This window comes from Nicotiana sylvestris, chromosome 11 (genome assembly GCF_000393655.2).
Source record: "Nicotiana sylvestris chromosome 11, ASM39365v2, whole genome shotgun sequence".
In the NCBI taxonomy this organism is placed as follows: Eukaryota; Viridiplantae; Streptophyta; class Magnoliopsida; order Solanales; family Solanaceae; genus Nicotiana; species Nicotiana sylvestris.
The window spans coordinates 60266307-60276750 of NC_091067.1; positions in this window are offsets into that span (position 1 = coordinate 60266307).

Consider the following 10444-nt stretch of genomic DNA (forward strand, 5'->3'; position numbering starts at 1 on the left):
GTTGGGCGTTAGGCCAAGGACAGATATTCTTGAAGCTCTAATACCATTTTGGGACCCAACCCGCAATGTATTCCGTTTTGTTGACTTTGAACTTTCACCAACACTTGAGGAAGTCGCCGGATATGCGGGATTGAATGAGAGGTTAAGAGGGCAATATTTGCTTTCGCCAAGGCCAGTGTCTCCGCATGCGTTTCTGGATCTACTAAGCATTAGTCGGAAGGTACAACATGACGATTTATCGAGAGGATATTGTGATCTCCATTTCTTGTATCAGCGGTACGGAACCCCGCAGGGTTTTGAGGAACCGAACCTTGGGTTAACTCACGGAGGGAACAGAAACAAATGGGAAGCAAGACGTACTTTGGCTTTTATCACAGCATTCTTGGGAGTCATGGTCTGTCCAAGGAAGGATAAAAAGATAGAGATAGGTCTGGTAGGGATGGCCGACGTGGCAATCAAAAGAACCAATAGTACTGTGGTTCCTTTGATTTTGTCCGAAATCTACCGGGCTCTGACTATATGCCGAGAAGGAGGCAAGTTCTTCCAAGGTTGCAACCTGTTACTTCAGCTATGGATGCAGGAACATCTCCATCACCGAGTAGGATACATGAACCACGGGTTGACCGAGAGGAATTGTATCAGCGGATTCAAGAAGCGCATGACAGGCGCCAGATTTCCTGAAGGCGTCGAAGCATGGTTTACACGGTTAAGGTCAACAACAGCTGACCAAATTGAATGGGCATTCGGTTGGTTGGCTGATACTGAGGTGATCTACATGTCGGCTGAAGAATGTCATGTTCTCTTAATAGGCCTTCGCAGCATCCAGCCATATGCCCCTCATCGGGTATTACGACAATTGGGCAGGTTTCAAGTAGTCCCTACTGACGAAGACATGAGCAAGCATGCCTTAGAATTAAGCCCGGGAGTCATATTCCCCGAGGGGAAGATTAGAAAACTGTGGCATGAATGTAGATTCTTGGAGCCCAAGACCATGGTGCGAGAACTAGCCAAAGGTGAGGTAGACCCAAAGTACGATGCTTGGTTCGAAGGAAGGTTTCAGATTCGGCAAAGACCTGCTAAAAGGGCACACGTCCAACACTTCACAGATGATTCGCAAGAGCAATGGGGATGGTTAAAAAGGGAGGAAGGTTACCGGGTTGAAATCGGGAAGCTAAAGCAACAAGTCGAAAGACTTACATTCGAGAACAATGTGCAAGCCGCTTCGGAGCAGGCTGAAAGAAACAAGCTAGCCCAAGAAAACCAAATCTTGAAGGCCCGCCTTCACCAAGACAGTAAGAGTGACGTTGACCGACAGAAGCGTCGCTCTGACGAAAGATTGATAGCAAGTTTGAGAAGTCAGGTCATCCAGAGCCAAGAAGAATTAGAACAATCAGAAGCATGCATAGCAAGGATGAAGGTCAGATGGGCAAGGCACACAATGGCCCGGAAGCAGCGTTTGCAACAGGTCATAAGGGATTATGAGATGAGCATCGGAATATTGAGGGAGACGAACTCCACTCTACATGATCGGATCGTCAAACAAGCACGAGATGCCCAAGCCGACAGAAGGCGATGTTACGATGCAATGACCAGAATGGAAAGACGAATGGAGATATTCCAGGATCAGCTTGCCAACAATGCGCAAACACTGGGGTTGAAGAACCGACAGATAAGGCATTTGTTCGCAGAAAGGGACAACATTCGAGGAAGGATCGACGAGATTGGGCATTACATCTACATGAGATGCCTGGCATGCGAGCAAATGCCTCGGAAGACCCTCCTTGTTTCCATCATGGGTTGCGTCCACCGAATCATGAATGAGTTGAAAGGTCTGCAGAGAGACCTCACACCAAGGGCCGCGGAAAGGCCGAATGATGCCTCGCGGGCCCCTAAGTTGGAAAATTAATCTTTGGTTGAGTCTTGTTTATTTGGTTTTGTTGTTTTTCCATATGTTGTTTTCTTTTCTTTTAGTCAAAACGGCTTAAGAACTGTGGAGTCTGTACTATTGCTATTCCTTGCTTGAAGTAATTTGTAATAGCAAAATTTTGAGAATGAATTTAACGATTTCACAAGAATTTTGTGTTTCTTTACTTTAAGGCAGAACTACGCCTGGTCTGATTCACGCGGGGACGTGATACGTAGGCAATCCCCATAAGATTCGACCGCTTTTAATAAATAAAGAAAAATGTAAATAAAATAAAACGCGGGGTTTCGCAAAATACTTTAAAAACAAACGAATGAACAAATCGGGATGACGCATGTGGTTTGAAGCAAAGCATGTAGAAACGGTTAACTGCTTAGGTGCTTTGCATCCTCTATGTGTTATGATCAAATCTGTTAAGCTCTAACACTAACAAAGTTTGTTGTTGTCTGACATAAGACAGTTAGTTGTTAAAGAATTCTGGCAACACATTCATACCAAACCAGATCCAAAGGACCGGTGGCAACAAGCATGACTACTTCTGAGAATAGTAATGAGGAAGAAAGGCCGATGAGCCAGTTGCTAAAAGAGGCAATGGAAAAGATTGAAAGGATGGGACTAGAGATGCATGCAATGCAGCTAGCCCTGGCCAAAACGCAAAAGAGCCCTGAGACACTGGGACACGTGCCGGAGTACCCTCACTCTGGCCCTTCCACAAGCCACCCAAATCCCCTCTATCATCAAGGAAGAAGCCCTCATGATTCCCAAGCTCCACCACACCATCAACCTCTCCCAACACCTAATATTCCCATTTTTGTGGGACCTGCATCAGCCCCTTTGCAGCGAACGACCAGTGAGCCATTGTTTCAGGCTCACGATACACAATACTATCCCCTGAGCCTACATTCCACGCACCGGAACCACAGGCTTACAATCCCCATCTGGAAGTACCGGCAGAAGATGAGAAGCCGGTTAAGGCCCCTGAACAGGATGAAGTGTTGAGAAAGTTCAAAAGCCTGGAGCAATCCTTCAGGAACTTACACGGGATGGGCAATCAAGTCAGCATGGCATACAAAGATCTGTGCCCTTTCCCAGATGTCCAACTCCCGGCTGGGTTCAAGATGCCCAAGTTTGATTTATATGAAGGGCACGGTGATCCCATGGCCCATTTGCGGGGATTCTGTAGCAAAATGAGAGGGGCAGGAGGCAAGGATGAGCTTTTGATAGCTTATTTCGGCCAAAGTCTGAGCGGATCTGCATTGGAATGGTATACCAGGCAGGATTTCAGCAGGTGGTACACGTGGGATGACCTGGCGCAGGCTTTTGCAGGTCATTTCCAATACAATCTGGAGATAGTCCCTGACCGCCTCACGTTATTGAGAACTGGGAAGAAACCCGGGGAAAGTTTTCGCGAGTTCGGGTTCCGCTGGAGAGAACAAGCAGCTAGGGTCGATCCTCCCATGAGAGAGGGAGAGATGGTAGACTACTTTTTGCAGACATTGGATCCAACCTACTTTGGTCACTTGGTGACAACGGTTGGAAAATCTTTCAACGAGGTGGTCAAAATAGGGGTCATGATAGAAGAAGGTTTGAGATCGGACAAGATCTTAAACTATTCGGCACTTAAGGCCACAACCCAGGCTATTCAAAGCGGCACGGGAGGTGCGCTAAGAAGAAAGAAAGAAGAGGTTGCCACGATCGAGGCAGGCAGTTGGTCCAGGGCTGGCAGGCCGCACTACAACCAACCCAGGCCTCACAGGTCAAACTACCCATACAACCCACCACAAAATTTCTATCCACCTCGAGAACCACATTGTTCCGTACACCAAGCCCAGGTATACACTCAGCCTCCGGTTCGCCCACAATGGCGCGCACCGGCTCCCCAGAACATATATGCACCACCACAAAACACTTACCCTCCACCAAGGGCATATAGAAATCCTTCGGGGGCAGGTTTTCGGGGAAATCCAGATGCCAGAAATGACAGGTTGCGGAAGCAAAGAACCTTCACCGAACTGGGAGAAACCTACACCGCTGTGTTCCACAAGCTGCGGCAATTAGGTTTGGTTAGTCCTGTCCATACTCGGGAACCAAATCCCCCGCCTCAGAATTTGGATCGTTCAATCAGTTGTGAATACTGTTCAGGGATGCTCGGGCACGACACCGAGAAGTGCTGGAAGTTAAGGCATGCCATACAGGATCTTATTGACACCAATAAGATCGAGGTCCAGACACCAGAGGCTCCTAACATCAACCAAAACCCACTGCCAGCGCACCACGAAACTCACATGATTGAGTTGGTGTGTGAGGGAGGAGAATTAAGAAAACCCTCACAAACAGTGATGATGATCCAAGCTGCCCCAAAAGAAGTCTTAACCAGTGGAGGAACAAATGTACAGTCGCAGGGAGAAGGTGTCAAGCCGGTAGTATTATGGGGGAAGAACCCGTCCGTCATAGCAAGCAAACCCGAGCCAAGTAAGTTGGTAATACCAGGGATCCTGCCCACACCGGCGGTCGTGTTGAAAGGGGTATGTAGAGAACGGGTAACCATAAAGCCGGTGGTCCAACTGCCTATGCTTGACAGCAGGGCTGTGCCCTGGAAATATGAAAAAGCAGTGGTGACGTACCAAGGAAAACAGGTGGAAGAAGTCAGTTGTGAAGCGCAAGGGCTGACTCGATCAGGTCGATGTTTTGTTCCGGTGGAGTTAAGAAAAACCAACCCAGTGGCAACCAAGAAGCCAGTGTCAGAGGAAGAGGCTGAAGACTTCCTGAGGAAGATGAAAGTACAAGACTATTCTGTGGTTGAGCAGCTGAGAAAAACGCCTGCCCAGATCTCACTATTGTCATTACTCCTCCATTCCGAGGAACATCGCAGGGCCCTGTTAAAGATACTGAACGAGGCCCATGTACCCAGTGAGATTTCCGTAAACCACCTGGAAACCATTGCCAGCAAGATTTTCGAGGTGAACAGGGTAACATTCTCAGATGATGACCTGCCGGTGGAAGGTACGGAGCATAACAAAGCTCTATATCTAGCTGTCAAATGTGAAGACTCGGTGGTAACTCGAGTATTGGTGGATAACGGCTCAAGCGCCAATATTTGTCCATTATCCACCCTGGACCAGTTAAAGATTGACCGTGGAAGAATCCGGGAGAATAGCATCTGTGTCCGGGGGTTTGACGGAAACGGAACAGCCACTGTGGGGGATGTCGTACTTGAACTGACCATTGGCCCGGTCCTATTTACCATGGAATTCCAGGTGTTGGACGCCACGGTATCTTACAACTTGCTGTTAGGACGACCTTGGATTCATGCGGCTAAAGCGGTGCCTTCCACCCTACATCAGACAGTGAAGTTCGAGTGGGAAAGACAAGAGGTCGTGTTGCACGGCGAGGATACAACATGCACCATGGGCGGAACCATTGTGCCTTTCATAGAGACCACTGATGACAAGGGTCCCTGGGTCTACCAGATTCTCGATACAGGGTCGGCCAACAAAATTTCTGAAGGAGAAATCATCCCGCACCCTAGGGTAGCTGCCGCAACAGTAATGATGGTATCAGAAATGCTGGGTAATGGGTTTGTGCCGGGAAAAGGCCTGGGAGTTGAACTTCAAGGGATAGTCCAACCTGTCTCCCTTCCTAAGAATCTGGAAACTTTCGGGTTGGGATTCAAACCAACCGCAGCAGACAGGAAGCAGGCGCGAAAAATGAAGAAGAGGGTCTGGTTTCTGCCTAAACCAGTGCCACGCCTCTCGAGGTCTTTTGTTAAAGCTAGTGCCAAGGGGTCAGCGATCCCAAAGATTCGAGGACCTTTGATCGGCATAAGTGAAGACCTAAATCAGAGTTTTGAAAGACTATTCGCGGATGTCAGTATGGTGGAAGCTGGAGAGGGTTCCAGCAGAGCAGAGATACAATTTGTGGGGCCTGAGGCCAAGACCAGCAATTGGACGATTACTCCTCTTCCTGTCCGAGGGGAGTCTTGGTAGTAGGCTTTGATTAATGTTTTGTTTGTTTGTTTGTTTGATCGGATTATTCAAGGGTGTAATCCCAATTTTACTTTCGTTTTGTAAAAGTGTGAACCCTTTTTATCCTGCAAATTTAATAAAGTTCTTCTCTTTTGTCCCATTTTAATTTCTTGTTTTGTGCTTTTCTTTCTGAACAGTTCTCTTTTTACTGGTCCTAATGACATGGCATGCGCAGCGGATCTTCGACCTAGTCTAATAAATCAATCTGAATCTGACTCAATGATGCAAGAGGTCGTTTGTGATGATGAATCCGAATATGACGAAGGGGAAGCCTTCGAAGAAGTAAATCGAGAACTGTGCCAATTTGAAGAGAAACCCAAGCCTAACCTAAATGACACTGAGGCTGTAAACCTAGGAGACGCTGATAACATCCAAGAGACCAAAATTAGCATCCACATTGAGCCGAATGTCAAAGCAGAATTGATCGAAACTCTCAGGGAATTCAAAGATGTTTTTGCATGGTCATATGATGACATGCCTGGATTGAGCACCAATTTAGTGGTTCACAAACTACCCACTGACCCGGCATACCCTCCGGTCAAGCAAAAACTAAGGAAATTTAAAACAGAAATGAGTGTAAAAATCAAAGAAGAAGTGATCAAGCAGTTGCAATCGAAGGTCATTCGGGTCACTCGATATCCCGAGTGGCTGGCCAATGTGGTACCAGTCCCAAAGAAGGATGGAAAAATCAGGGTGTGCGTCGACTACCGCAACCTCAACAAAGCAAGTCCCAAGGACAATTTCCCGTTACCCAACATTCATATCTTGATCGATAACTGCGCTGGGCGCGAGATCGGATCCTTTGTGGATTGCTATGCGGGATATCATCAGATCCTAATGGACGAAGAGGATGCTGAGAAGACAGCGTTTATTACGCCATGGGGAACCTACTGCTATCGGGTAATGCCGTTCGGTTTAAAGAACGCTGGGGCAACGTACATGCGAGCAATGACTGCTGTGTTTCATGACATGATACACAAAGAAATAGAGGTGTACGTCGATGATGTGATCATCAAATCTTGGCGTCAGGAGGACCATGTGGCAGACCTAAGGAGATTTTTCCAAAGACTCCGGAGGTATGATATCAAGCTTAACCCGGCCAAATGCGCATTCGGGGTTCCATCAGGAAAGTTGCTAGGATTCATCGTCAGTCGACGGGGGATTGAGTTAGACCCATCCAAAATTGAATCCATCCGAGACTTGCCACCGCCAAGGAACAAAACAGAGGTAATGAGTTTGCTGGGTAGACTCAATTACATCAGCAGGTTCATCGCTCAACTCACAGCAACTTGTGAGCCCATATTTCGGCTACTGAGAAAGGATGCTGCAGAAGGTTGGACGACAGAGTGTCAAGAGGCTTTCGACCAAATCAAAGGGTATCTGTCTAATCCACCCGTGTTGGTCCCGCCTAAGCCCGGGAAACCCCTAATCCTTTACCTGACAGTCTTGGAAAATTCATTTGGTTGTGTACTGGGGCAACATGATGACACAGGAAGGAAGGAGCAGGCCATCTACTATCTTAGCAAGAAATTCACAGTGCATGAGGTCAAGTACACTCAACTCGAGAAAACATGCTGCGCCCTAACTTGGGTAGCTCAGAAGTTGAAGCACTACCTGTCTTCATATACTACTTATCTCATATCCCGCTTGGACCCATTGAAGTATATCTTTCAGAAACCTATGCCCACGGGAAGGTTGGCAAAGTGGCAAATTCTGCTCACAGAGTTTGATATCATCTACGTAACGAGGACGGCCATGAAAGCCCAGGCACTGGCAGACCATTTGGCAGAGAATCCCGTTGACGAAAAATACGAGCCCTTAAGAACGTATTTTCCTGACGAAGAGGTGATGCACACGACTGATTTGGAATTACCTGAGGAACCGGGTTGGAAGCTTTTCTTCGATGGAGCTGCAAACGCAAAAGGAGTTGGAATAGGAGCAGTACTCATTTCTGAAACAGGACGGCATTATCCTGTTACGGCTCAACTGCGCTTCTATTGCACCAACAATATGGCCGAATATGAGGCTTGCATTCTGGGTTTGCGCCTGGCTGCCGACATGGTTGTCCAAGACGTCTTGGTCTTGGGAGACTCGGACCTCTTGATACATCAAATTCAGGGAGAATGGGAAACACGAGATCTAAAACTCGTACCATACCGACAATGCTTGCATGATCTGAGCAAGAAATTTCGATCGGTAAAGTTCAAACATATCCCGAGAGTTCACAATGAGGTTGCGGATGCCTTAGCCACCTTAGCATCAATGTTGCACCACCCTGACAAACTGTATGTTGATCCTCTACACATCCAGGTCCGTGATCAGCACGCCTACTGCAATGCCGTAGAAGAAGAAGCAGATGGCGAACCCTGGTTTCATGATATCAAGGAATACCTTAGGATGGGGATATATCCAGAACATGCTTTTGGGGACCAAAAAAGAGCCCTTCGGCGTTTGTCGAATGGTTTCTTCCTCAGTGGAGGAGTATTGTACAAAAGAACCCCGGATTTGGGATTGTTGAGATGCATAGATGCCGGGCAGGCAACGACGGTTATGGCGGAAGTACATGCCGGAGTTTGTGGGCCACACATGAGCGGATATATATTGGCAAGAAAGATCCTTCGAACAGGGTGTTATTGGCTAACCATGGAACACGACTGTATCACTTTCGTAAGGAAATGCCATCAGTGCCAGATACATGGAGATTTGATTCATTCTCCGCCAACAGAGTTACATACGATGTCAGCACCCTGGCCGTTTGTAGCATGGGGCATGGATGTCATTGGGCCCATCGAGCCAGCAGCGTCCAACGGTCATAGGTTCATTCTAGTGACCATTGATTACTTCACCAAATGGGTTGAGGCTAAAACCTTCAAATCAGTAACTAAGAAAGCAGTGGTGGACTTTGTTCACTCCCATATCATCTGCAGATTTGGGATCCCAAAAGTGATCATCACGGATAACGGTGCGAATCTTAATAGCAGCTTGATGAGAGAGGTATGCCAACAATTCAAGATTACACACCGCAATTCCACCCCATATCGTCCTAAGGCAAATGGAGCAGTCGAAGCAGCCAATAAGAATATCAAGAAAATACTGCGAAAAATGGTGGAAGGGTCCAGACAGTGGCACGAGAAATTACCCTTTGCTTTATTGGGGTACCGCACTACCGTCCGGACCTCCATAGGCACAACTCCTTACTTGTTGGTATACGGAACTGAGGCCGTGATACCAGCGGAGGTCGAAATTCCGTCCCTCCGAATTGTCACTGAAGCCGGGATTGATGATGATGAATGGGTAAAAGCTCGATTGGAACAGTTGAGCCTGATAGATGAGAAAAGATTGGCAGCAGTGTGCCATGGTCAACTGTATCAGAAGAGAATGGCAAGAGCATATAACAAGAAGGTGCGCCCCAGGAAGTTTGAGGTAGGGCAGCAGGTGTTAAAGAAGATCCTCCCACATCAGGTCGAAGCAAAAGGCAAATTCGCCCCAAATTGGCAAGGGCCTTATATCGTGACCAGAGTATTGTCCAACGGCGCTCTGTGTTTGACAGATATCGAGGGTAGATGTGTCGACATGGCTATCAATTCAGATGCAGTCAAGAGATATTATGCGTAATTTCTTTAATTATGGCAATTTTTGGTTTATTTGTTTGTATTTGGCATTTGATGGATAATGAGATGACGGAGGCAATTCTTTCTTCTATCCAAACACTGTTTAACCCTTGCTTCCCCCTTTGAGCCTTAAGTAATTCTTTCATACCCCTCTTTTGGAATCACTAATGGAAAGGACATGAAAAAAAAAAAAAGAAGAAAAAAGAAGATAAAATCATAAGAAATACAAAACCGTGGGAACTACGTTTGACCTGATTCCTCAAAGAGGATACGTAGGCGCCTCACGGCTCGGTCATAGTATGCATCATAGGGGATATCCGATGCATAATGTACATAGTGTGCGTAATAGGCACAGCGTGCGTAACGCACATAGCGCAACATAAGTATAAATAATAAATTCCCCAAGCAAGAAAACTGGGGCAGAAGTTATGTTTTAAAATTCCAACAAAGGTTCGATTCCAAAAGTTGTAGCACATCACCCATCAAATTATTTTCATTTCTTTCATAGCCTTTCTTTAACCCCACACCAAAACCAACATCAACGTCCAAAAGACCTCCCGATCAATGTTCAAGAGATGTCGAGTCAGGCGAATAAGACCGAGAATAATACACCAAGCCCCAGCAAAGAAGAGGATCGTAAGATTGGGAACGAATTGATAGTCAAAGGAATCTCCAGAAAAGAGGGTCGTATCTACAACACCCCGATTCCTCGAAAGAAATAAAATGAGAGAGTCTCATCGGTGAAAACCTTCGCAGGCACCGAGAGGCGATGTAAGATGAGGGATATAAAATGAGAGAGTCTTATTGGTGAAGACCTTCACAGGCACCATAAGGCGCCGGGAGATGAGAGAAAAGAGAGAGTCTCATTAGTGAAAACCCCTCGA